The sequence below is a fragment of the Anolis sagrei genome, chromosome 2, assembly GCF_037176765.1.
Source record: "Anolis sagrei isolate rAnoSag1 chromosome 2, rAnoSag1.mat, whole genome shotgun sequence".
NCBI lineage: Eukaryota > Metazoa > Chordata > Lepidosauria > Squamata > Dactyloidae > Anolis > Anolis sagrei.
Genome location: NC_090022.1, coordinates 12,614,065 through 12,641,925, shown reverse-complemented (window position 1 = coordinate 12,641,925; position 27,861 = coordinate 12,614,065). Strand labels below are relative to the sequence as shown.

Below are 27,861 nucleotides of genomic sequence, written 5' to 3'. Positions count from 1 at the left end.
CCGCCACGCATTGCTGTTGCCAACCTTTCCTCCCTCTTTCTCTCCTTCCTTTGCTCCCTCTTTCCTTCCTTCTCTTTTCTTCTCTCCTTCCTTCCTTCTCTACCTCTTTCCTTCCTTCCCCCTTTTATTTTCCTTCCTCTTTCTCTCATTTCTTCCTTCTCTGCCTCGTTCCTTCCTTCCTTTGCTCTTTGCATCCATCTCTCTCTCTTTCCTTCCTTCCTTCCTTCTTTTTAAAAATCTCTTTATTGAATTTTTTCCAGTTACATTAAAAAACTCTTTCTCCCCTCCCCTTTTCTGTATCTTCATGATTGCTTTTTTTGTGTTTTTTAGTCCTTTCCACTTTTTTGGTGGGGTGGTGGTTATGAGTGATGGTCACTCATTTGTCTTTTTTGGGGTATAGTGTTCCAATTTCATGTCAATTAGTTCAGTGGTTCAACCTGGCACAACCTGGGGATCACAACCAGACACGGTGAAGACATCTGCCCTTGCGCTATGCTACTCTGCTGCTGAGTACGCATGCCCAGTGTGGAACACATCTCACCACACTAAAACAGTGGATGTGGCTCTTAATGAGACATGCCACATTATCACAGGGTGTCTGCGCCCCACACCACTGGAGAAATTGCACTGCTTAGCCGGTATTGCACCACCTGACATCCGCCGGGAAGTAGCAGCCAATAGTGAAAGGACCAAGGCAGAGACATCTCCAGCTTATCCCTTGTTTGGGTATCAGCCAGCACATCAACAACTTAAATCAAGAAATAGTTTTCTTAGATCTACAGAGACGCTCGCTGGAACACCTCAGCAAGTGAGAGTTCAAAAGTGGCAGGCCCAAACCCAGCACCTCAATCCGTGGGTGATACCAGATGAGAGACTCCCTCCTGGGCACACAGAAGACTGGGCAACTTGGAAGGCGCTGAACAGACTGCGCTCTGACACCACGAGATGCAGAGCCAACCTCAAGAAATGGGTTTACAAAGTGGAATCCTTGACATGTGAGTGTGGAGAGGAGCAAACCACTGACCACCTGCTGCGATGCAACCTGAGCCCTGCCACATGCACAATGGAGGACCTTCTTGCGGCAACACCAGAGGCACTCCAAGTGGACAGATACTGGTCAAAAGACATTTAACCAACTACCAAGCTTGCAAAATTTGTGGGTTTTTTTAATCTGTTTGTTTGTTTTTTGTTCTGTTAGAAATGTAACACAATGGTCTGGTTGCTGATGACACGATAAATAAATAGTGGGTTTTGAGTTAATTTAATCCACAAACGAATATTACATTTTTATTTATATAGATAAAATCTTAATAAAATTATTTTTTTTAAAATACATTTAACACATACTATTTATTCAAACATTGTCAGAGGAGTTTCTTCCCCTTTGAGAAAAGAATTTCCTCCCAGCTGTGAAAGCCACGTGTTTCCCAGGCTCTGCTCTTCCAGTGTTTTGGACTTCAGTTCCCAGAATTCCTGCTCCTTGTCGAAGAAAGCAGAGGCTTCTGGGAGTTGAAGTCCAAAAGCCTGGAGGACCAACGGCTGCTTGAAGGCAAACCATAGAGGTCTCGAACTACAGGTGTCTGGCTAGAGAGGACTTCCTGCCGTGTTGTGGTTTGCAGGCATGTGGAGTAGTGTGTCCTCCTCTTCCTGGTTGGGCTTCTTGGGGAACTCCTGCCTTTGGCTTTTCTTTCTTGGAGGTTTTTAGAGGGAAAGGAGAAAGATCTGAGCCAGAGTTCTTGGATTGAGAGGGAAGAAACTGGAGGGATGAAGGTGAGTGAAGACAAAGGAAGGGAAAGAGAGGAAAGGGAAAGTGGGTCTGATGGGAAATGTTGCCTCTCCTCCTTTGGGAGCAGGATGAGGAAGAGCAGGAGGGTTGCACCTCACCTGCTAGATGATGCCTCTCCACTGGAGAAAGAGTGGAGTTCACACCCCTGGCACTGCCCTGGCTCAGTGATGGGGGATCCTGGGAATTGCAGTTTTCCAAGGTCTTTTCCTCCCCAAACTACATTCTATAGCAGGCAGGAACAAACTTAGACCCTCCAGGTATTTTGGACTTCAACGCCCATAACTCTTTTAACAGTCTGCTAGCTGTTAGGAATTGTGGAGGTTGAAATCCAAAACTCCTGGAGGGCTGAAGTTTGCCCATGCCTGTTCTGTAGCATTTTATTTATTTATTTATTAATCAATTTTATATACTGCCACTCTCCGAAGGCTCGGGGCGGTTTACAATATACACATGTAATACATTACATTGAGCCCTGGCAGTTAAAACTGCATTTATTCGCCACTGTGGATGCACCCTCGATTATTGTGATCAACGTTTTAAAGACGATAGCTGCTTTGGGTCCCAACCATGGGAAGAAAGAAGGGTAATAAATGGATTCCTATGCACACTACACATCTAAACAGTTGAGGAGGAGCAGAGAAGTTGTTGCTGAAGGAGGGAAAGTGGGAGGCACAGATGAGGAAGGGCCACCCAGAGGCCATCCAGTCCAGACCCTTCTCTCACTTTAGAGCAGTGTTTCTCAACCTGGGGGTCGGGACCCCTGAGGGGGTTGCGAGGGGGTGTCAGAGGGGTCGCCAAAGACCATAAGAAAACACAGTATTTTTTGATGGTCATGGGGATTCCATGTGGGAAGTTTGAGCCAATTCTATGGTTGATGGAGTTCAGAATGTTCTTTGCTTGTAATGAACTATAAATCCCAGCAACTACAACTCCCAAATGTCAAGATCTATTTTCCCCGGACTCCACCAGTGTTCACATTTGGGCATATTGAGTATTCATGCCAAGTTTGGTCCAGATCCACCATTGCATGAGTCCACAGTGCTCTCTGGATATAGGTCAACTACAACTCCCAAACTCAAGGTCAATACCCATCAAACCCTTCCAATGTTTTCCATTGGTCATGGGAGCCAAGTTTGGTTCAAATCCATCGCTGGTGGAGTTTGGAATGCTCTTTGATTATAAGTGAACTATAAATCCTAGCAACTACAACTCCCAAATTACAAAATCAATCCTCGCCCAACCCCACTAGCATTCACATTTGGGTGTATTGGGTATTTGTGCCCAGTTTGGTCCAGTGAATGAAAATGCATCCTGCATATCAGATATTTACATTATGATTTATAACAGTAGTAAAATGACTGTTATGAAGTAGTAATGAAAACAATATTATGGTTGGGGGTCACCACAACATGAGGGACTGTATTAAGGGGTCACAGCATTAGGAAGGTTGAGAACCACTGCTTTAGAGCCAAGTTCTGCTGGAGGATCTAAAGAGTCCTAGAGGGTTTTTCCCAGAAAGTCAGTGCTTGCAAACACAGAGAGTACCCTTGAAATCTTGGACACAGGGCTGGGAATAATAATAATAATAATAATAATAATAATAATAATAATAATAAAATTATACTGGGAAAAGTGGAAGGTAAAAGGAAGAGGGGCCGACCAAGGGCAAGATGGATGGATGGCATCCTTGAAGTGACTGGACTGACCTTGAAAGAGCTGGGGGTGGTGATGGCCGACAGGGAGCTCTGGCGTGGGCTGGTCCAGGAGGTCACGAAGAGTCGGAGACGACTGAACGAATGAACAACAACAATTATTATTATTTATTTATATCCCGCCACAATCTCCCGAAGGGCACTCGGGGCGGCTTACAAGAGGCCAAGCCCAAATATCTGGAATAATAATAATAATAATAATATAGTAATAAAACGTTATTTATACCCCGCCACCATCTCCCCAAGGGACTTGGGGCGGCTTACATGAGGCCAAGCCCAACAACACATAAAATATAACAAGTAATAATAAAATAACAAGCAATGAACAAAATATACAATACAACTACAACTAATATAACTCATAAGTAGACAATAACACGCAATAATTTAAAAACCTATGGCTGGACCAAATGTAATAGTTAAAACTTTAAAAATAAATGCTGGACATGAACAGAGGATGTATCTATTTGGAGGGTTTTAAATCAAAAGTAAAGAGTAACCCAATGGGTAATTAAAATGGAAGGCTGAAGGAACTATGAGAAGAGATGGAGGAAAGTAAAACGAATGTGATTCCTGTCTCCAGGGACCATGATCGACTGGCACTTACCATAACGGCATCCTCCTGGAGGCATCGTCCCCTCGGGCCTTTCCAAGGCCCTCCATGCCATTCCGTGGTGTGTGGCCATCAATGGACCTCTAGCCTCCAAGGTGGCTTCTTCCGCTGGAGAGAGTGGCAGCACCCAAGGCTCCTTCCAGGCAGACATGCGGTACCAGCTCCTCCATCAACCGTCCTGCCTGCTTACCCTCCTCCAGCAAACGTCAAAAGCAGGGGTCCTCAAACTTTTTAAACAGAGGGCCAGGTCACCGTCCCTCAAACTGTTGGAGGGCTGGATTATAATTTGGAAAAAAAATTGAATTCCTATGCACACTGCACATATCTGATTAGTAGTACAAAAAAAAAACCCACTTTAAAACAGTGTTTCTCAACCTGGGGGTTGGGACCCCTGAGGGGGTCGCGAAGGGGTGTCAGAGGGGTCGCCAAAGACCATCAGAAAACACAGTATTTTCTGATGGTCATGGGGATGCCATGTGGGAAGTTTGAGTCAATTCTATCGTTGGTGGAGTTCAGAATGTTCTTTGATTGTAATGAACTATAAATGCCAGCAATTACAACTCCTAAAAGTCAAGGTCTATTTTCCCCAGGCTCCACCAGTGTTCACATATTGAGTGTTTGTGCCAAGTTTGGTCCAGATCCACCATTGTGTGAGTCCACAGTGCTCTCTGGATATAGGTGAACTACAACTCCCAAACCCACCAAACCCTTCCAGTGTTTTCCGTTGGTCATGGGAGTTCTGTGTGGCAAATAAGGTTTAAATCCATCGCTGGTGTTCAGAATGCTCTTTGATTATAGGTGAACTATAAATCCTGGGAACTACAACTCCCAAATTACAAAATCAATCCTCCCCCAACCCCACTAGCATTTACATGTAGGTGCATTGGGTATTTGTGCCCAGTTTGGTCCAGTGAATGAAAATACATCTTCCATATGTGATATTTACATTATGATTTATAACAGTAGTAAAATGACTGTTATGAAGGAGCAACAAAAACAATGTTATGGTTGGGGGTCACCAACACATGAGGAACTGTATTAAGGGGTCGCGGCATTAGGAAGATTGAGAACCACTGCTTTAAAACAATACAATAATGAAAATGAAGAACAATTTTAACAAATATAAACTTATTAGTATTTCAATGGGAAGTGTGGGCATGCTTTTGGCTGATGAGATAAGATTGTTGTTGTTGTTGTGTGCTTTGAAGTCATTTCAGACTTAGGTTGACCCTAAGCAAGGACCGGGTAAATGACCTTGGAGGGCCGTATCTGGCCCTTACTTTGAGGACCTCTGGTCAAAAGCAAGAAAGAATCTATAGCAAGGAGAGTAGATGGAGTTTCAGCTTACCAGATATGTCTCCTGGTAAGCGGAAACTCCATTTTGGAAACAAGCTCAGACGCCATGCCTCCAAAGCGGAGACGGACATTGCGGTACCACTGACCGTTCCCCTGAAAAGCTGCCACTGTCATTTTGTAAACTGGAGTTCTGAAGTGATGCCTATAAAACGGAGAAGATCATTGCTATGGCACTGACAGCTCTCCCAGTAATCTGCAACTGTCATTTTGTAAACGGCAGCCATTTTGAAAACTGTTTTAAACCTAACTCCTGTCTTCAGCATTATAACTAAACAAACTGTCACTTTCACTGTTGTTACTTTTATTTTGTCTGTGGTCATCAAAGGAACTCCATCTTCCAAGCAGAGTTCTCCATCCACCATCATAACAGCTTCCCTGCCAACTGATTTCTGTTACACCAGCTCCACTGGCTGCCAATTAGCTTCCGAGCACAATTCAAGGTGCTGGTGTTAACCTATAAAGCCCTAAACGACTCCGGCCCTGTTTACCTCTCTGAACGTTGTGACGATGTGTAAGTTTTATTTCTTTGGTTATGTGTAGTTTGGTCAGTGGTTTAGGGATGGTAAGTATGGGAGATTATGTTTTGTGGGAGATGGTGGCTTGGCGTTAGCTGAGTTGCCGTAGCAACAGGGGCGGAGCCAACTGCCTCTTCAGGAGGCAGCTGTTTTAAAAGGTCAGTCAGTACCCGGAGAGCTACTGAGAGGACTGAGTCTCTAGGTGGAGATTCAGGGAATGTGTCTGTAGCCGGTGTGCTATAGGAAAGACTGGATCTCAGGGTGGAGATTCAGGGAATCAATTGGTGACCAAAGTGGTTGTAGAGAAGGACCCGGTAGTGAGAGAGCTACAGGGGGTTGTTGATTCTGAATTAAGAATCAAGGTTTGGCAGGGTTTAAGCCTGTTGTACCTGCTGTGAAATGTTTTGAAGTCTATGCCTGAGATTACTCATGAAACCTTTCCAATGTAACCATCAAGATTTGTGCCTCCTGAGAAGAAACAGTTAAACATGTTATACTCCTGTTAAAATAAACTTGTTACTGTTTTCCTCAAGCCTTGCCTGATACAGTTTCTTCTAAGTTGAACAGCCTGCAATAGTGAAGTCAGCCAGAGACTGTAAACGCTACGCTATCCACTGAATAAAACCTTCTGTCATTAACAGTTCCTTTATAAAATAGCTCCTAGGCTGATATTGATTGTTGCCCAGCTTCCCTCATAGACTAGGTGGCAGTGGGTGTTTAACCACGCGCACCTTCACAATTGGTGGCAGCAGTTTAACAACTCCTTCACAAATTGGTGGCATTCGGTGGCATTAAAACGGTCTTCTTTACAAACGTATTCTCCCCTATGAACCATTAAGATTATTAAGATCGTCTAGAGAGGCCCTGCTCTCGGTCCCACCGGCCTCACTTCTTGGTGGTGGCCCCTCGGCTCTGGACCTCTCTCCCACTGGAGATCAGAACCACCCCTTCTATCCTGACGTTTAGGAAACAGGTGAAGACTTGGCTATGGAGACAGGCATTTGACGAGTGAGTCAACACCCTGAGATATGGAAGGAGGAGGATGAACAACGATTTTAGTGTGACGACTGACCATTGTAGTTATTGATTGTAATTGCTGTTTTAATGTTTTACTGTAATATGAATTATGATGTTTTATTGATTGTCTGTGATATTATGGTTGAAACCGGCCTGAGTCAAGAGAGGTGAGAAGGCCGGTATATAAAACTTTTAAATAAATAAAATAAAATAAATTTCTGGTGAAATATCAATAATTTCAGATGGCGATGTCGAAAGAAATTGGGAACATTTCGACACATGTGGTGGGACTGTAAGATCATTAGGAAATTTTGGAAGGTAGTACACCACAAAATAAAAGAAATACTACAAATCAAATTGGATTTTAAACCGGAACATTTTCTGCTGGGACTGAATGACCCAACCATGAACAAGAATGACGAAAAAATCATGTTCTACCTCACCACGGCAGCGCAAATCAGTGTGGCCCGCTTATGGAAGAACAAAGAAACAGCAGACTTTAGTCAGTGGATAAGCAAATCCATGGATATTATGAACATGGACTTACTAACTCAGAAATTAAGGAAAAACGAATTGACAAGAGAAAACACTGACTGGAACAAATTTATAACCTTCCTGAAGAAGTATAACAAGAAACGAGCATAAAATACGAAAGAAGAAGAAAACCCAAAGAATAGTAATCAAACAAAAGAGTACCCGACCAACATAGACCTAAGATAATTACAAAAGATACAAGGAACGACACGCTTAAATACCCTGGAAGTCAAGAGATGTACATAACTGTTATTCATGTTTGTTAGTCTGTTATGTGTCTTTATGTTTGTTTGTTAAGGATGAACCACAATAGAGTAAGGGGGGGGGGGGGGCGGGGCGGGACCGGGAGGGGGGAAGGGACAACGAACAGCTGCCCCCTACAAAAGGTAAACCACGAGATGATAGAAGAGAGAAAACAATCAGACTAAGTGTCAGAGGGGAGCATGATTGAGAAATCTGCAAACTCGAGCTTGTACAACAAGAGGGTACTTCTATATGTTATATATGTTGCACTGTTACATTATATATGTTTGTATGTACTAGGTGGGAGCGCCATTGCCCCATATTTTTAAATTATAAATTAATAAAAACTATTTTTAAAAAAAAAAAAAAGAAGTCTTCTCACACAGACTGAGGAGTTCCCACACTAAAGCAAACTAACACTGACAGGCTTCAGCCTGCTCGCTCTCCTCAGGGCAACGCGATCTTTGGCCCACTAACTCTAACAGAATTCTGCCTACTAACTCTTTCAGTGCTTTTTACCTTTTCATGGTTACTTATTCAATGTCCAGTTCCATCTTTGCTTTCATAACACTTCCTATTTAAAATGTGGATATTCTGCAATATTCTTTTTTTTCTTGCAGTTTTCCAGGTAGAAAGCTCCATGCAGATGTTTGGATTGCTGCAGTAGAGTCTAGCATTTCCCACCGTTTCAGGCTACTATCCAAGTATGAAAATGGAGGCCAGAGAAGACCTTACAAGTCATATACCAGGGCAAATGCCACGGGAAGTGAGAGGAAGCTGCCATGTTGGGATGACGGAGGTCTTCCTGCCAAGGAGACCAGCAGAGGTGAAGCAGGAGCCGAACAAAGACTGTCTTCAGCAGTGGGAAACCCAATGGCAGGATTTCCTGAAGAGTGTGGATGGTCCTCATCCAAACTGGGGGGCCTCTGAGTCAAGAGAGGAGCCATGGGATGATGCCAAAGCCTTCCTGGCCTCCTTTGAGCAAGTGGCCCAAGCCTGCCGGTGGCCCAAGGAAGAGTGGGTGCCCCGGCTCCTGCCAGCATTGAGTGGAGAGGCCAGACGGGCCTTCACCAGCCTGGAGGCCGAAGGCAGGGAGGATTATAGGAAAGTGAAGGCCGCCATCTTGCACGGGGACACCATGTGGCGGGAGGAGCAGCGGCAGTGTTTCCGACGTTTCCACTATCAGGAGGCCGAGGGGCCAAGAGGGGCTTACGGCCAGCTTCAGGAACTGTGTTGCCGATGGCTGAAAGCTGAAAGTCATTCGAAGGAGCAGATCCTGGAGCTGCTGGTCTTGGAGCAGTTCTTGGCTGTCCTGCCTCCAGAGATAGAGGCCTGGGTCAAGGAATGTGGTCCAGAGTCTTGCTCCCAGGCAGTGGCCTTGGCGGAGGACTTCCTCCAGAACCAGCGAGAGGAAGAGGCCAAGAGGCAGGCAAACCAGGTGAGGATCAGTCACTGGGTTCCAGGCTTCTCAAAGGGCTGCTTTGTGCAAGGTGCCAACAGATCTTCATTTATCATCAAGCCAGACTGGTAGCGTAGTTATGTCTGGAGTAAGTAAAATATAGCCTGTATGGGGCTATCTTTCAGTCTTCTTAGGTGTCCCAGCATCCCCTATGCCCCAATAGTTAACTTTTGGTTTACTTTGTGGTTTTAAAAAGACATCTTTTTCACCTAAAACAGCTATGGAAGGAGGAAAACATGGCAAAACTGCTCCATAAATTCCCATAAGGAGATGAGGGATACTGAGTTTTTAATTTAAGAAAAAGTTGAAATACAGTGGGGGTGAGGTGTGCCCTGCAAAGAGCAACTGCAGTGCCCATCAAATGCCCAGGCAGGTGGTTTAATGTGGGATTGTACCTTGCAAGCTCTGGGTTCAACTCCCTTTTGGACCATGAAACGCATTGTGTGACCATGGCTTAGTTATTTTCTCTGGTTGTGACCTACCTCACAAATACTTTGAGGGCTGTGTAGAGCAGAGCAAAGCCATATACGTGAGATATACATTGGGTTAACAAGTGATACATATTTTAGGTGCCGTTCGAGGAAGAGAAGAGAGTGAAGCTGTCCCCTGAAGCTGTCCAAGCCCTGCCTGAGATGGAGGAGAAGAAGCTTCGTGTAGAGACCAAAGAAGAAAATGACGACAGTGATGTTGGATCCTTGGGTAAGAAGAGTGGGCCGTTTGTGTCCTTGCATGTTGGGGGCATTCTTCTCTGACTAGCCACAGCACTGTGGCTGCTTCTTCGTACTTTGGGTAGTCTTAGACCCAAGGGTCTGCCAGGTACATGGGCCTCCCAGCTTTACCAGATGGGATTGAAAGTTGTAGTAACTGGAAGGCCATAGTTTCCCCTTTCCTGGGTAAGTTAAGGGATTGCATGGGCAGAATCCTGGCCTGGAAATCCTCGTCATCGCTGGTCAATCCTTCCCTGGATTATTATTTCCAGTTCTGACCATCTGAGTTCAAAAATGTCCAGAGGAAACATACCATACAATCACAGTGGATCTATTCTCGCAAATGCCTAGAGAGATAATTTTCCCTTAAGTGTAAGTAAATGAAATCATAGATATGGATTCTGCTGTTCTGGATGCCATAAAATACTTGTAATATATTGGGGGTCAAAGGGGAGATTCCATTCATCATGTTCAGTCTTTTAGTGTTGGCACTAGAACAGACAGTGATCACCAGCTGCTGGTTCTTGATGGACTTGTTTCTGGGCATAAAGTTCACCTGACCCAATCCTGTGCACAGGGAGCCCACTCAAATTACGAGTCAAATGGTGAGATGCTGCATATAGTCGACCGATGGCTTGACTAAAGTCAGAACCAACAAACAGATGACAACTCCAAGCAGCCCTGGATGGGGTGGCGTGCCTTGGATGTGCTCGCTGAGGCATTCTGGGAGCAGTAGGAATCAGGGAACTACAGCTCCCAGAATGTCTCAGCGAACAAATCCAAGGCACGCCGCCGCACAGGGCTGCTGGAAGTCGTCGTCCGGAGGCACTTCCTTGGGCCTAGGCAAGCCCAGTGGCCTTCGGAGGAGGTGAGCGGCGAGGGCGGAGGAGGTCCTTGAAAGGAGAGTGGCGGGGGCTGTGGGGGCATAGTGTTAGAAGAGGGGTAGTCTTAAACGGCTAATATATCCCTAACTCTGTATTTTATCTTTAAAAGTTGGGGCCATCTTATACCCCGTCGCCTTGTTGCTAGAAAATACGGTACTTGTGCTTTCAAGCAGTCTTATGAATCTGCTGTGCACTTTTTTTAGTAAGCAAACTGGGTCTTTAGACCGTAATAAAGATTGATTGATTAAATAACTTGTTATGCCTGATGAAGGAGTATAAGGGAAATAACCTGAATAAATAAACGTGAAGCTTTTTGAACTACAGAAATTGATGCTTTGAAAAGAACAGAAGGAAATGAAAAAAATAGAAAAACAGTATAGGATTCAATTTCTTTTTCATTTCTTATTCAAGATTCAGAAACCTTCACAGACTATTCAATTTCCATTGGTCACTGAAAAGAAAGAAAGATGGGACAATCCTAACTTTGCCAGAGAAGAATTTCCAAAGACTTGGGATCAACTACTGTGTCTTGTTCGCCTGATCTTTCCTGGAAAGCTTCCTGGTGGCATTGTGAGAATGGGTCTTAATTTGCCTCTGCTTTATTTCCAAAAGGTGATGAATGGAAAAGTGAGAATGAGAGGCAATTGGGTGAAGATTCCTCAGAAAGGACAGAGTGTGAAGTACTGAAGGAGAATGTTTGGAGCCAAGGTGGGCCAGCGAGCCAAGATGAAAGCCACACAGAAGAGCTGGAAGCCAAACCCTTCCCATTTCCGGTGGAGGACTTCCACAAAATCTCAGTCCAGCAGGAAAGTGAGAAAGACAAAAAAGGAATTGCTTTCCCCAGTGTTCATTGGATAATTCGCCCTGAGGATGAATCAAATTCAATGTTTGCAAAGAGCTTCAGTCAGAGTGGAGACCTGACTGAATGTGAAATGCTTTATGAAGGGACAAGTTCCAACATATACCTGAATGAGAGTATTTCTGCAGATGAGAGACAGTGTATGAATTCATATCTTGGTAAGATGAAACATCCAAGGATTCAAAAAGGGGAGAAGCTGTATAAATGTTTGGAGTGTGGGAAATGCTTTGGTTGTAAGACCTACCTCTCGAGACACCAGAGGATCCACACCGGGGAGAAGCCGTTTCGGTGCTTGGAGTGTGGGAAATGCTTTAGTCATAGTGCCAATCTCAGTAAACACCAGATAATTCACACTGCTGAGAAGCCGTATCAGTGCTTGGAGTGTGGGAAATGCTTTGGTCAGAGATCCCATCTCAAGAAACACCAGATAATCCACACCGCGGAGAAGCCATATCAGTGCTTGGAGTGTGGGAAATGCTTTAGCCGGAGTGACTATCTCAAGTCACATCAGATAATCCACACTGGGGAGAAGCCGTATCAGTGCTTGGAATGTGGGAAATCCTTTGGAACGAGCGCCAGTCTCAAGAAACACCAGAGAATCCACACTGGGGAGAAGCCGTATCAGTGCTCGGAGTGTGGGAAATGCTTTGGTCGGAGTACCCATCTAAAGAAACACCAGAGAATCCACACTGGGGAGAAGCCATATCAGTGCTTGGATTGTGGGAAATGCTTTGGTCAGTGGGCCCATCTCAAGAAACACCAGAGAATCCACACTGGGGAGAAGCCGTATCAGTGCTTGGAGTGTGGGAAATGCTTTGCTTGGAAGGCTCAACTCTTGGCACACCAAATCATCCACACTGGGGAGAAGCCGTATACCTGCTCCAAATGTGGCAAGTGTTTCCACAACCAGTCCAGCTTTATCAGACATAAAAGAATCCACACCAGAGAGAAACCGTACACACGTTCAGATACGGGAAAGGCTTCATCCAAAGTAACAGCCTAACTTTACATCCGAGAACCCATGCCAAGAGAAAGAGCTGCACAAAACCCAGCAATTCCTGAATGCTGGCATGGCTGTGTTGGTCGTTTCTCCCTACCCAACGAACAGGGTAATGGCATCTTTAAAATAAATACCTTGTATCAGGCGTCCTCTAAGTTTTTAAGCAGAAGGCTGGTTCACGGTTCCTCAGACTGTTGGGAGGCCGCAGTACAATTTGAAGCAATAATGAACCAATTCCTATGCACACAGCACATATCTTATTTGAATAGGATAGTATGACTTTATATTCATTGTACACTGTACAACGAAATTAAATGCTTTTCGCAGCACACATTTTTTTTATTTATTTATTTGTTTGTTTGTTTGTTTGTTTACTGTATTTGTATACGGCCTTTCTCAGCCCATAGGCAACTCAAGGTGGTTAACAGGGCAAAATTCAATGCTTACAATGTCCCTGGTCTTAAGTCGCGCCTCGCAGGGAATCATAGTTTCCAAACTTTTGGTTATTTGGGTGGCCTTTCTCTGGACACCCTCTAGTTTTTCAGTCTCCTTTCTGAATAGTGGTGTCCAGAACTAGACACAGTACTATTCCAGGTGAGGTCTGCCCAAAGCAGAAGGGAGTGGGACTATAATCCAGATAATCTGGATTTTATATGGCAGTGTAGAAGGGCCCAGAGTCAACCCACCTGTCATGCAGCCTTCCCCTTTTCCTGTCATCTTTCTCTTCACCAAGTGTATATAATTGTCTTTTCCAGTGAATCATATCATCTACATGATAGCCTTCGGCCTTCTCGGGATAGTTCACATTGGACTTGTTCTTGGGCTCAGGATCCAGGACCAAATCTGTATTGTCACTTTTTTCAAGACTCAGGCTTTAACATCTATACGGAGAAACTGGAGATCCACCCCCACCCGCCACCCCGTTCCACTGCAAATGTTCATTAGTATATTTTTACAGTTTATTTATTTACAGTTCTTATATTCCACCCTTCTCACCCCGCAGGGGACTCAGGGCGGATTACAGTCAACACATATATGGCAAACATTCAATGCCAGTTTTGACAGACAACGTTTAACACACAAATACACCAAGGCTATTTAACTTTTTTCTGGCCGCCAGGGGAGCTGCTGCTTTTCATCGTCCATCAGCGACACCGATGAAGTTCTTCCGCATTCCACATTCCCCGGAGTCTTTTTTCTTTATGGCCTCATAAATTAGTTAAATTTAGCCTCCCACACAAGGTGGTGCCTTATTTTCCTACTTGACAGATGCAACTGTCTTTCGGGTTGCAAAGGTAGACAACGGGCTACACAATGGCTGGACACCCACTCCAGCCCGGGCTGGCTTCGAACTCATGACCTTTTGGTCAGAGTGATCTTAATGCAGCTGACACTCAGCCAGCTGCGCCACAATCCCGGTGCCTCCACCTGATTTAGTTCTCATAACAGGTTCTGCATCAGTCCCAGCCGTAACCATGGGTTGAGCAGGGATTCAGAACCAAGTCCCTCACGACATTCACTCCAAAGCTCTTACCGTAAGCCTTGGGTAGGAAGTGTGTAGTCTCCAAAATGTTAAATGCTACAGCATAGGGAGCCTCCAGCTGGGACAAATGTGTTGGCAGTGAATGTTTGAGCAGGATTTCTGAAGCGAGACCAGGGTTCGAATTTCCACTCAGCTGTGAGAATTTAAGTTGGTGATCTTGGGCAAGTCACATTCTCTCAACCTCTGTAGAAAGCAGGGCAACCCCTCTACCGAAGCAAATATTGCCACGAAAACCTACAATAGGTTCACTCTAGGACGGCCAAAAGTCAGAAACAATTTGGGGAAAAGCAACAATTCAGAAAATACAAATACCCTAAAGCACCAGATCCCATCTGACCTTGGAAGTTAAGCCACAGTTCAAAAGCATCTCTCTTCCTTCGCTCAGCCTTCCTTATGGTCCAGCTCTCACATCCGTAGGTGACTATGGGGAATACCATCGCTTTAACTATGCAGAACTTCACTGCCAGTGTGATGTCTCTACTCTTCACTATTTTATCGGTCATTCCTCGCAAGAAGGAAGCGTCTCCCGATTTCCTGGCTGCAGTCTGCGTCTGCAGTCATCTTTGCACCTAAAATACAAAGTCTGTCATGGCCTCCACGTTTTCTCCCTCTATTTCCCAGTTATCAATCAGTCTAGTTGTCATAATCTTGATTTTTTATGTTTAACTGCAACCAGCGTTTGCACTTTTTTCTTCCACTTTGATTAGAGGGCTATCTTATCTATATAAAATCTTAATAAAGATTTTTTTTAATGATTTTTATTAAGATTTTATATAGATAAGATTTTTTTTTCTTCCCCTGTGAGAAAAGTATTTCCTCCCAGCTGTGAAAGCCACGTGTTTCCCAGGCTCTGCTCTTCCACTGTTTTAGACTTCAGTTCCCAGAATTCCTGCTCCTTGTGCCAGGAAATTGGGCTTCTGGGAGTTGAAGTCCAAAAGCCTGGAGGACCAATAGCTGCTTCAAGGCAAACCTTAGAGGTCGAACTACAGGTGGCTAGAGAGGACTTCCTGGAGTGTTTTGTTTTGCCCGGATGTGGGCTGTGTCCTCCTCTTCCTGGTTGGGCTTCTCCTCCAAAAGAGGCTTCTTGGGGAACTCCTGCCTTTGGCTTTTCTTCCTTGGTGGTTTTTGGAGGAAAAACAAAGATCTCAGCCGGAGTTCTTGGATTTAGATGGAAGAAACTGGAGGGATGAAGGTGAGTGAAGGCAGAGGGAGGAAGGAAAGGGAAATAATGGGAAATGTTTCCCCTCCTCCTTTGGGAACAGGATGAGGAAGAGCAGAAGGGTTGCAACTGGAGTGTTCTGGGATTCATCTCCACTGGAGAAGGAGTGCACTTCACACCCTTGACACTGCCCTGCTTCCATACTGGGGGAATCCTGGGAATTGCAGTTTCCCAGGGTCCTTTCCCTTCTCTGCCAAAGAGTGGTGGTGCTTCCCCAAACTACTCCTGCCTTGATCCTATAGCATTGAGCCTGGCACACTCTGGTTACATTCTGTATAGACTACTGCAGCATGCTCTACGTGGGGTTCCCTTTGAAGACTGTCCGGAAGCTTCACCTTGAATATTGTGTTCAATTCTGGACACCACAATTGAAGAGAGATATTGACAAGTTGGAATATGTCCAGAGGAGGGCGACTCAAATGATCAAGGGTCTGGAGAACAAGCCCTATAAGGAGCGGCTTAAAGAGCTGGGCATGTTTAGCCTGAAGAAAAGAAGGCTGAGAGGAGACATGATAGCCATGTGTGAGGGGGAAGTCACAAGGAGGAGGGAACAAGCTTGTTTTCTTCTGCCCTGAAGACTAGGACACAAGGGAACAATGGCTTCATACTACAAGAAAGGAGATTTCCACCTGAACTTCCTGACTGTGAGAGCTATTTAGCAGTGGAACTCTGCCCCAGAGTGTGGTGGAGGCTTCTTTTTGGAAGCTTTTAAACAGAGGCTGGATGGCCATCTGTCAGGGATGCTTTGATTGCAATTTTCCTGCTTCTTGACAAAATGGGATTGGACTGGATGGCCCATGAGGTCACTTCCAACTCTATGATTCTATTATTCAAATGGTCCAACGGCAGCCAGATTGCTAACAGGGGCAGTGCTCAGGGAGTGTACAACTCCTCTGTTGTGCCAGCTTCATTGGCTGCCAGTTTGCTACCAGGCACAATTCAATGTGCTGGCTTTCACCTATAAAGCCCTAAACGGTTCTGGCCCAACTTACATGTCCGAATGGATCTCCTTCTATGAACCATCGAGGACCTTAAGATCGTCTGGGGAAGCCTGCTCTCATTACTGCTTTTGTCACAACTACATTTGGGGGAGATGAGAGACAGGGCCTTCTCAGTGGTGGCCCCTCGGCTGTGGAACGCCCTCCCTATAGATATTAGATCGGCCACCTCCCTTTTAACATTCCAGAAAAAAGTCAAGACGTGGCTTTTTGAACAAGCGTTTGTAAATGCAGAGTAATTGACATATGAAAATGGAACGAGTAGACAATGAGTCCAGACAACTTTTTAACAAGGAGACACTATGAATTTATATTTTGTTGATTCATTTAGTTTTTTTATCATATGTTGTGTTTTTAATTGTATTTATGGCCTTGTAAGCATTGAATTTTGCCCTGTTAACCATCTTGAGTCGCCTATGGGCTGAGAAATACAGTAAATAAATAAATTCTACAGTGTAGATCAGGCATGGGCAAACTTTCTAACGTGGGGACCATATGGTGGACTGAAGTTGGGTGGGTATGCCGGGAGAGAAGGGGTTCTCCCCAAGCCTCCTCCCTACCCTGTCCTCCCCTTCCTCTTCTCTTTCGAAAGCAGAAAATGAAGGAAAGATGGGAAACCTTTGGATCCCCAAAGGGTTGGTCTTGGTCAGGATGAGATGGTGGACGGGAGAGGAAAAGTGTATCCATTAGACCCCGTATTGCCTACTCCTGATATAGAATCGTAGAGTTGGAAGAGACCTCCCCAAGGGCCATCCACTCCAACCGCCTGCCATGCAAGAAGGCACAATCAAAAGCACTCCTGATTGGCAGCCTCTGTGGAGGAGCCTCTAGAGAAGGAAGATGCACCACACTCCTAGGCAGCCTATGCCACTCTCCAACAGGAAGTTCTTCCTAATCTTTTCAGTCGAATCTCTTTTCCTGCCATTTGAAACCATTGCTCCCTTGTGCCCTGGTCTCTAGAGCAGCAGAAAGTCAGTTCCCCCTCTTCCTCAATGGGGCACCCTTTGAAATCATGAAACATGGCTCTCATGTTCCCTCTCTGCTTTCTCCCAGCTAGACATCCCCAAGGAGGAAAGGGGGAAGGAAAAAGAGAAGGAAGAAAGGAAGAGAAGGAAAGAAGGAAGAAAGGGATGGAGATGGAAGAAGGGAGGAAAGAGAGAAGGAAAGACAAAAAAGGAAGGAAGGAAGGGAAAAGAGATAGGGAAGGAGGGAGGAAAGGTGGAAGAAGGGAAGAAGAAAGGGAGGTGTAGGGGGGAGGGGAGAAGGAAAGAGAGAAGGAAGAAAGAGTAGGATAGGATGGTGAGAGAGAAGGCCCTGAGAAAAGAGCCCAAGGGGTCGCATCTGGTCCCCCGCCCTGGGTTTGCCCATACCTGGTGTAGATTCACCCTCAGTTATCATGACCAGTTTGATTCCATTTTAAAGTGTACTACTGGTAAAAGATCAAAATAAAACTAGGAAGCTGTCAGACTGGACGTTACTGACGGAATTTATGAAACAAGAAAAATGGAAGATAATAATATAAAATAGAAGGAATAATGAACCAACACACCCTGAGGATTATAAACAGTTTGAGTGGAAGAACAAAGAAATGAAGGAGATCTGTAACCAACAAAGCACAACGAAGAGGATTGGGAGTCCTCCCTTCCCTTCCCCTATCATTCCTTCCCTTTTTTATTTCCACAATGCCCCAAAATCCCTCAGCGCGCAAACCTTGCTCATTGTCTTCAGTTTTTTTCCTTTTTTCCTCTCTCTTTTTTCTTTATGTTTTATTATTTCTATTTTTATTTTTTATATATATGCTTCTGAATTTCTTTTAGTTGTCTTGGTTTTTAAAATTGTGAGCTGCTTTGGGTCCTAATTATGTGAAGAAAAGGGGGATAATAAATGAATTCCTATGCAGAAGGCAGATGTCTTCTTTAAAGGGCAAAAAACACACGAAAGACCATCACATTATTTAAAATGAAGAACAATTTTGTATTGTCGAAGGCTTTCATGGCCAGAATCACTGGATTGTTGTAGGTTTTTTCGGGCTATATGGCCATGGTCTAGAGGCATTCTCCTGACGTTTTGCCTGCATCTATGGCAAGCATCCTCAGAGGTAGTGAGCATCCTCATTACCTCTGCAAGCGAAACATCAAGAGAGAATGCCTCTACACCATGACCATATAGCCCGAAAAAACCTACAACAACCCAAGAACAATTTTAACCAACATAAACATATCAGCATTTAAATGGAAAGCGTAGGCTTGCTTTTGGCTGGTGAGATAGTCAAGTTTATTAGGGTTGTTGTTGTTGTTTACCTTCAAGTCATTTGAAACCTAGGGTGACCTAGAATCATAGAATCAAAGAGTTGGAAGAGACCTCATGGGCCATCCAGTCCAACCCCATTCTGCCAAGAAGCAGGAATATTGCATTCAAATCACCCCTGACAGATGGCCATCCAGCCCCTGTTTAAAAGCTTCCAAAGAAGGAGCCTCTGCCACACTCTGGGGCAGAGAGTTCCACTGCTGAACGGCTCTCACAGTCAGGAAGTTCTTCCTCATGTTCAGATGGAATCTCCTCTCTCGTAGTTTGAAGCCATTGTTCCGCGTCCTAGTCTCCAAGGAAGCAAAAAACAAGCTTGCTCCCTCCTCCCTGTGGCTTCCTCTCACATATTTATACATATCTCCTCTCAGCCTTCTCTTCTTCAGGCTAAACATGCCCAGCTCCTTAAGCCGCTCCTCATAGGGCTTGTTCTCCAGACCCTTGATCATTTTAGTCGCCTCCTCTGGACACATTCCAGCTTGTCAATATCTCTCTTGAATTGTGGTGCCCAGAATTGGACACAATATTCCAGTTGTGGTCTAACCAGAGCAGAATAGAGGGGTAGCATTACTTCCCTGGACCTAGACACAGCCTACCAGCTGTTAGGAATTGTGGGAGTTGAAATCCAAAATAGTCACTGTTGAATGTTTTTATGTTGAATGTTTTTATATTGTGTAAATGCTATTTTATATTGTAAGTCGCTCGGAGCACCTTGGTGGAGAGCGACTAAGTAAGAAATAAAGTGAAGTGAAGAAACTTCTGGAGGGCCGAAGTTTGCCCATGCCTGTTCTGTAGCATCGAGCCCTGGCAGTAAAAAGTGGCCCCAAACTGCATTTATTTGCCACTGTGGATGCAGCCTCGATTATTGTGACCAACGTTTTAAAGATGATAGCTGCTTTGGGTCCCAACCATGGGAAGAAAGAAGGGTAATAAATGAATTCCTATGCACACTGTACAAATTTAAACAGTTGATGGGGAGCAGAGAATTGGTTGGTGAAGGAGGGAAAGTGGGAGCCACAGAAGAGGAAGGGGCACCCAGAGGCCATCCAGTCCAGCCCCTTCTCCCACTTTAGAGCCAAGTTCTGCTGGAGGAGCTAAAGAATCCTAGAGGGTTTTTCCCAGAAAGTCAGTGCTTGCAGAGTGCCCTTGAAATCTTGGACACAGGGCTGGGAATAATAATAATAATAATAATAATTATTATTATTATTATAATTATTATTATTTATCATAATCATTTAATAACTTATTAATCGCCCTCCATCCAAGAATGCTCCAGGCGATTTACAGCTAAATTATAAAAGATAAAATGCATACATACAAAAATTAAAAATTAACAGAGATCGAATACTCTAGTAAAAAGCCAGGTCTTAAGTGCAAGAGTAAAAGGCCCTAAGTCACGCATGGCTCTCATGTAGGGCGGCAAGGAATTCCACAAGGCAGGGGCAGAAATAGAAAAAGCCCTGTGCCTGGTACTTTCCAAGTGCACTTCTCTGGGACCCGGTATATGGAGTAAGTCACGTTGGGCTGATCGTTGCGACCTCCGATGATGGGAGAAGGAGAGGCGGTCCCTAAGATACGATGGACCCTGGCCGTAAAGAGTTTTAAAGGTCAGAACTAGCATCTTATACAGGCCACGGTACTCAGTTGGAAGCCAATGTAAATGTTGCAGCACTGGTGTTATATGGCATTTCATGGGCGTTCTTCTGAGTACCCTGGCTGCCGCATTCTGAACAATACGAAGCTTTCAGGTCGTAGACATCGGAAGGCCCACATACAGAGCGTTGGGTCCTAATTATGTGAAGAAAAGGGGGATAATAAATGAATTCCTATGCAGAAGGCAGATGTCTTCTTTAAAGGGCAAAAAACACACGAAAGACCATCACATTATTTAAAATGAAGAACAATTTTGTATTGTCGAAGGCTTTCATGGCCAGAATCACTGGATTGTTGTAGGTTTTTTCGGGCTATATGGCCATGGTCTAGAGGCATTCTCCTGACGTTTTGCCTGCATCTATGGCAAGCATCCTCAGAGGTAGTGAGCATCCTCATTACCTCTGCAAGCGAAACATCAAGAGAGAATGCCTCTACACCATGACCATATAGCCCGAAAAAACCTACAACAACCCAAGAACAATTTTAACCAACATAAACATATCAGCATTTAAATGGAAAGCGTAGGCTTGCTTTTGGCTGGTGAGATAGTCAAGTTTATTAGGGTTGTTGTTGTTGTTTACCTTCAAGTCATTTGAAACCTAGGGTGACCTAGAATCATAGAATCAAAGAGTTGGAAGAGACCTCATGGGCCATCCAGTCCAACCCCCTGCCAAGAAGCAGGAATATTGCATTCAAATCACCCCTGACAAATGGCCATCCAGCCTCTGCTTAAAAGCTTCCAAAGAAGGAGCCTCCACCACACTCCGGGGCAGAGAGTTCCACTGCTGAACGGCTCTCACAGTCAGGAAGTTCTTCCTAATGTTCAGATGGAATCTCCTCTCTTGTAGTTTGAAGCCATTGTTCCGCGTCCTAGTCTCCAAGGAAGCAGAGAACAAGCTTGCTCCCTCCTCCCTGTGGCTTCCTCTCACATATTTATACATGGCTATCATATCTCCTCAAGTTTAGTACGGGAGCTGGGAGAAGGGCCTTGGAGGGGCCCAACTGGCCTCCAGGCCTTAGTTTGATGATCTCTTGCCTTAGACTGTTTTTTACATTTCATTCAATGGCCAGATCCATTCTACTCCTGCATCTTTGCTTTCATAACACTTCCTCAATAAAATCTGAATGTTCTGTAATAGTCTTCTTTTTTTTTCTTCCAGTTTTCTAGGCAGTAAGCTCCATGCTGATGTTTAGGCTGCTCCTGTAGAGTCTTGCATATCCCAGCATTTCCGGCTCGTATTGTCCAAGCGTGAAAATGGAGACCCGAGAAAACCTTACAAATTATATACCAGGGCAGGTGTCATGGGAAGTGAGAAGGAGCTGCCATGTTGGGACGATGGAGGTATTCCCTCAAAGGAGACCAGCAGAGGTGAAACAGGAGCCAGACAAAGACTCACTGCAACAGTGGGAAACCCAATGGCAGGAGTTCCTGAAGAACGTGGAAGGCCCTCACCCAAACTGGGGAGCTTCTGAGTCAAGGGAGGAGCCATGGGATGATGCCAAAGCCTTCCTGGCCTCCTTTGAGCAAGTGGCCCAAGCCTGCCGGTGGCCCAAGGAAGAGTGGGTGTCCCGGCTCCTGCCAGCATTGAGCGGAGAAGCCAAGCGGGCCTTCACCAGCCTGGAGGCCGAAGGCAGGGAGGATTATGGGCAAGTGAAGACTGCCATCTTGCATGGGGACGCCATGAGGCGGGAGGAGGTGCGGCAGTGTTTCCGGCGTTTCCGCTACCGGGAGTCTGAGGGGCCGAGAGGGGCTTATGGCCAGCTTCAGGAACTGTGTTGTCGGTGGCTGAAAGCTGAAAGGCATTCGAAGGAGCAGATCCTGGAGCTGCTGATCTTGGAGCAGTTCTTGGCCGTCCTGCCTCCAGAGATAGAGGCCTGGGTCAAGGAGTGTGGTCCAGAGACTTGCTCCCAGGCAGTGGCCTTGGCGGAGGACTTCCTCCAGAGGCAGAGAGAGGAAGAGGCCAGGAGGCAGGCAAACCAGGTGAGGACAGTTCATTTGCTTCCAGGCTTCCCAAAGGGGTGTTTTGTGCAAGGTGCCAACAAGATGCCAGGGTTGCAGTGTGTTTAGGTCTGGAGTAAGTAAAATGTAGCCTTTATGGGTCTACCTTTGAGCTTTCTTAGGTCTCCCAGCATCCCCTCTGCCACAATAGTTAACTCTTGGTTTACTTTGTGGTTTTAAAAAGGCCTCTTTTGTATCTGAAACAGCAATGGAAGGAGGAAAATATGGCAAAACTGCCTCACAAATTCCCATAAGGAGATGAGGAATATTGGGTTTTTAATTTAAGAACAAGCTAAAATACAGTGGGGGTGAGGAATGCTCTTTAAAGAGCAAATGCAGCCCCCATCAAATGCCCAGGCAGTGGGTTTACTGTGGGATTAGGACTTTCCCAGGCTCTGTTCTTCCACTGTTTTGGACTTCAGTTCCCAGAATTCATGCTCCTTGTGCCAGGAAGTGGGGGCTTCTGGGAATTGAAGTCCAAAAGCCTGGAGGACCAATGGCTCCTTGAAGGCAAACCGTCGAGCTCTCGAACTACATGTGGCTAGAGAGGACTTCCGGCAGTGTTGTCTTTTGGCAGGATGTGGGCTGTGTCCTTCTCTTCCTGGTTGGGCTTCTCCTCCAAAAGGATCCCTTATGGTCCCTTATGGACCATTAAACTCAGTGTGTGATCATGGGCTAGTTATTTTCTCTGGCCCTGACCTACCTGACAAATACTTTGAGTACTTTGACAAATACTATGTAGAGCAGAGAAAAGCCATATAAGTAAGATATACATTTGGGTAACAAGTGATAAATATTTTAGGTGTCATTAGAGGAAGAGGAAATGATGGATTCTCCTGAAGGTGGCCAAGCCGTGCCGGAGATTGAGCAGAAGACACTTAGTGTGAAGACTGAAGAGGAAGATGACGACAGGGATCCTGGACTCTTGGGTAAGAAGAATGGGCTGTTTGTGTACTTGGATGTTGGGAATGTTCTTACTAAACTAATCACCACACTGTGGCTGCTTCTTCCATGAATAGGCCCTTCTCTTAGACCTTTGGATAGTCTAAGCCCAAGGGTCTGCCAAGTACATAGAACTCCATGTTCCTGTAATGCTTTGCCAGAGGAGTTTGAAAGTTGTAGTATCCAGAAGGCCAAAGTTTCCCCTTTCCTGGAGTAAGTTAAGTGACTACATGGACAGACCTCTGGCCTGGAAATCTTCATCATCACTGGTCAATCCTCACCTGGATTATTGTATCAATTTCTGACCATCAACGATAAAAAATGTTCAGGGGAAACATACTATAGAATCACACTGGAGGATCTAGCAAATGCCTAGAGAAATAATTTTCCCTTACGTGTAAGTAAGTGAAATTGTACATATGGGTTCTACTGTTCTGGAGGTTGTAAAATATACCTAATCTAGTGGGTGATGGGGTTACCAGTGGGACCTGTGATGACATAGAATCACAGAGTTGGAAGACACCGCAAGGACTATCCAATCCATTTCCATTCTGCCATACAGGAAAACACACTCAAAGCAACCTGACAGATGGCCTTCCCACCTCTGTTTAAAAGCCTCCAAAGAATATCACAGCTATGACTGATCCTTCTTCAGAAAAAAGAAGGCAGAACAAAAAAAAGAATATTTTACTGGGTTGTTGTAGGTTTTTGGGCTATATAGCCATGTTCTAGAAGCATTCTCTCCCGACGTTTTGCCTGCATCTATGGCAGGCATCTCCGAGGTTGTCTGATGTCTCTCAACCTCTGAGGATGCTTGTCATAGAGGCAGGCAAAAAGTCAGGAGAGAATGCTTCTAGAACATGGCCATATAGCCCGAAAAACCTACAACAATCCAGTGATTCCAGCCATGAAAGCCTTCAATAATACAAGAATATTTAAAATATTAATACCCTACCTCCTACCTTCTTCCTTTCATTAAGCAAATGGTTATGTATTAAGATTATAGAATTCAGTGGAACGTAAATAAATGCTTTGTTTGGGCAGTGTTTTTCAGCTTATTCGTTCTTGAATCTTGATACACATTCTAGATTCTGTTTTATCCATCTCAGATGCTTTATAGAGAATGAATATTGAAATTGTTGGCACTAGGTTCTCATTTCCTCCCTCCCCCTTTAAGCTAATGATATGTCTCTGGATTTTAAAGTATGAGGAATGCTTTGCAGTTAAATAAATACTTTTGACAACTTTCTTTAGCCTATTCATTATTATGCTAAAGTTCTGCATTTTGTAGGATTTTTCATTTAAAGATGCAGTGATTTGAGAATTTTGCATTTTAACAGCTCTGATCTGTTTTTACTAAAATATTTTAGTATTGTTACTGTATATGTACAGTTTGACATTAATGTTGAAAAAAGCCTCCAAAGAAGGAGACTCCACATTCCTGCGGAGATCTGAGGGCACAGTTCTTGAACCACAGAAATTGAGGAACAGAGTGAAATGAAAAAATAGCAAAACAATACAGGTTTCAATTTATCTTTCAACTCTTATTCAAGATTCTGAAACTTTCTCAGGCTGTATAATTTTGATTTTGAAAATGGGTCTTAATTTGTCTTCTGCTCTGTTTCCAACAGGTGAGGAAAGGAAAAGTGTGAATGAGGGACAACTAGGTGAGGATTCCCCAGAAAGAACAGAGTGTGAAGCATTGGAGGATAATGTTTGGCGCCAAGATGGGCCAGCAAGCCAAGACGGAAGTCACACAGAAGAACTGGAAACTAAACCCTTCCCATTTCAAGTGAGAGACTCCCATGAAATCTCAATCCAGCAGGAAAGTGAGAAAGAACAACAGGGGACTACCGGTACTTTCTCCAGTGTTCCTAGTAGACTTCACCCTGAGGACAAATCACATTTAATGTCTGCAAAGACTTTCAATCAGACTGAATGTGAAAAGCTTTATGAAGGAGCGAGTTCCAACATATACCTGAATCAAAGTATTTCTGCAGATGACAAACAGTGTATGAATTCAGATCTTGGAACGATGAAGGATCCAAAGATACAGAAAGGGGAGAAGCTGTTTAAATGTTTGGAATGTGGGAAATGCTTTGGTTGGAAGACCCACCTCTCAAGACACCAGAGAATCCACACCGGGGAGAAGCCATATAAGTGCTTGGAGTGTGGGAAATGCTTTGGTCAAAGTGCCCATCTCAATGCACACCAGATAATCCACACTGGAGAGAAGCCGTATAAGTGCTTGGAGTGTGGGAAATGCTTTGGTAGGAGTGCCAGTCTCAAGTCACACCAGATAATCCACAATGGGAGAAGACGTATCAGTGCTTGGAGTGTGGGAAATGTTTTGGTCGGAGTGAGTATCTCAAGTCACACCAGAACATTCACACTGGGGACAAGCCCTATAAATGTACAGAGTTTGGAAAGACTTTCAGTGACCGGTCCACCTTTGTCAGACATAAGAGCATCCACACCAGAGAGGAACTGTACTCCTGTTCAAATTGTGGGAATGGCTTCAGCTAAAATACCAACCTAACTTTACACCAGAGATTCCATGGTGAGAGAAGGTGTCACATGAAAATCACCTTTTCCTGAATGTTGTCATGGCATTCAGAAAATACAACGAACACTCTGTGGCATCTTAAAAAGGAATACTGTCAGAATAGCGTTAGTGGCCCACAGAATGTCTCTCCCCTTTTACTCTTAGTGTGATAAAAACTCAAAAGATACACATGAATCTGTTGCCTTAAGTAGAAACAAAAATATAGTTCTATTCACTGTAAGTCAAAAACACAAAGCAAAACAGAAGAATTGTTCTCACAAATATACAACAAACAATTCTTCAGGTGATTCTTCTTCTTTACACAACAATATGCAAACACATAGCAAAATAATACAGTCTCTCTACTTAGATATCATTATGTCATTATCCTGGAACAAGCAGTTTCCTTGGCACTCCAAACTGCTTCAGTCTTCAGCTTCAGGATGCTGCATAACCACTCCCACAACAGCCAAATGTTTCTTCAGCTCAAACGAGCCATCAAGCTAAGCCAATTGCAAAGCTCAAAGTTTGCAAACCTAGTGCCTTGCTATATGCTGAAGCAGATAACACACCCAATTAACTTGTGGCAGCTGTAACAGAAAAGGTTCTGATCCTCCTTGTTACTTAGAAAATGCCTGCTGTAGACCCCTAGTAGCAACAATTACCCTATACCAGGCATCCTCAAGCTTTTTAAGCAGAGGGCTGATTCATGGTCCCTCAGACTGTTGGGAGGCCGCACTATAGTTTGAAAAAATAATGAACACATTTCTATACAGACAGCACATACCTTATTTGAATGGAATAGAATGACTTTTTTTTGTCATTGGACAGCAAAATTAAATGCTTTGCCCAACACACATCACAAAAACAACACAGCCATCCCTCCACACTCCAACCACCACCGCACTGCCTCCAGTGCCACATCAATGTGAAACCATGGAGTTCAGTATGATTACAGCTCTAGAATAAAGGCTCTCTCTTAGTCTGTTTGTCCTTATTTTGGTCACCCTGTACCATCTGCCAGATAGTGTGTGTGTGGAATTAATTGGGTTCTTCAGAATGTTCTGAGCTTTCTTAAGGCTGTGAGACTTATTCAGTTCTTCCAGAGAGGGGAGAAGGCATCCAGTGGTTCTCTGGGCAGAAGTGGCGACCCTTTGGAGCGCCTTCCTATCTGCCACTGTGGAGTTACCAAACCATGGGCAGATGCACTAGGTTATGACACTCTCTATAGCACAGCGGTAGAAAGTCACCAGCAGCTGTATTGCACAAAATAATAATAAAAGGGCACTTCACTTCACTTAGGTGATCCCTTGTAGCTCGAGGATGATTGTCTTCCAGATGTGGTGTCTTGGTGGTGGGTCCTTAGCTGGCTGTTCTGCAGTGAGGACATCAGTTTCCAGATGGCAGGTGGTCCCGGTCAGGATTCGCTTGATGCGCCTTCCTCTTGGCACGTTTCTCCCTTTTGCTCTCTATCCGTGCCTCTTCAAATTGTACAGCACTGCTCGAATTTCCATTTAGGTGTGAGAACTCAGTGACCTTGGGCAAGTCACACTCTCTCAGTCTCTAGAAGGCAGAGCAACACAACACCCCCCAAACCAAATATAGGTTCACTCTTGAATGGCCAAAAGTCGGAAACAATTTGGGGGAACTCAACAATTTAGAAAATGCAAATGCCCTAAAGCACCAGATCCCATCTGACCCTGGAAGCTAAGCAGGGTCAGCCCTGGTTAGTACTTGGATGGGAGACCAGAAACACTCCCCAAGTGTCCTGGGCTCTATTTCAGAGGGGAGACTGGCAAACCACCTCTGAGTTACTTCTTACCTAAGAAGACCCCTTGAAATTAATGGAGCCACATAATCTCAATGAAGGCACATGATGCACCTTAATATTGAATACCCTGAAGGCAGTTGATGGGATCTACCTGCACTGGGAAGTGATGGGGGAGAATTTGGGCCTTGTGACCTCTCTGGGT

The 27,861-nt window shown here is 44.6% G+C and overlaps 1 long non-coding RNA gene and 2 pseudogenes across 1 annotated transcript; all 3 read left to right on the top strand.

Annotated features, from left to right (window-relative positions):
• Positions 1 to 13,016, top strand: part of LOC132766031 (zinc finger protein 845-like) — a 65,308-nt pseudogene extending 52,292 nt beyond the window's left edge.
• On the top strand, positions 1,590 to 6,514 carry LOC137096369 (uncharacterized). The gene is made up of 2 exons (XR_010909403.1): positions 1,590 to 1,770; positions 5,793 to 6,514. It is a non-coding gene; the product is annotated as an uncharacterized lncRNA (long non-coding RNA).
• A 2,233-nt stretch (positions 13,017 to 15,249) lies between the features above and the next one.
• Positions 15,250 to 26,870, top strand: LOC137096276 (zinc finger and SCAN domain-containing protein 31-like; annotated as a pseudogene).
• The last annotated feature ends 991 nt before the right edge of the window (positions 26,871 to 27,861 follow it).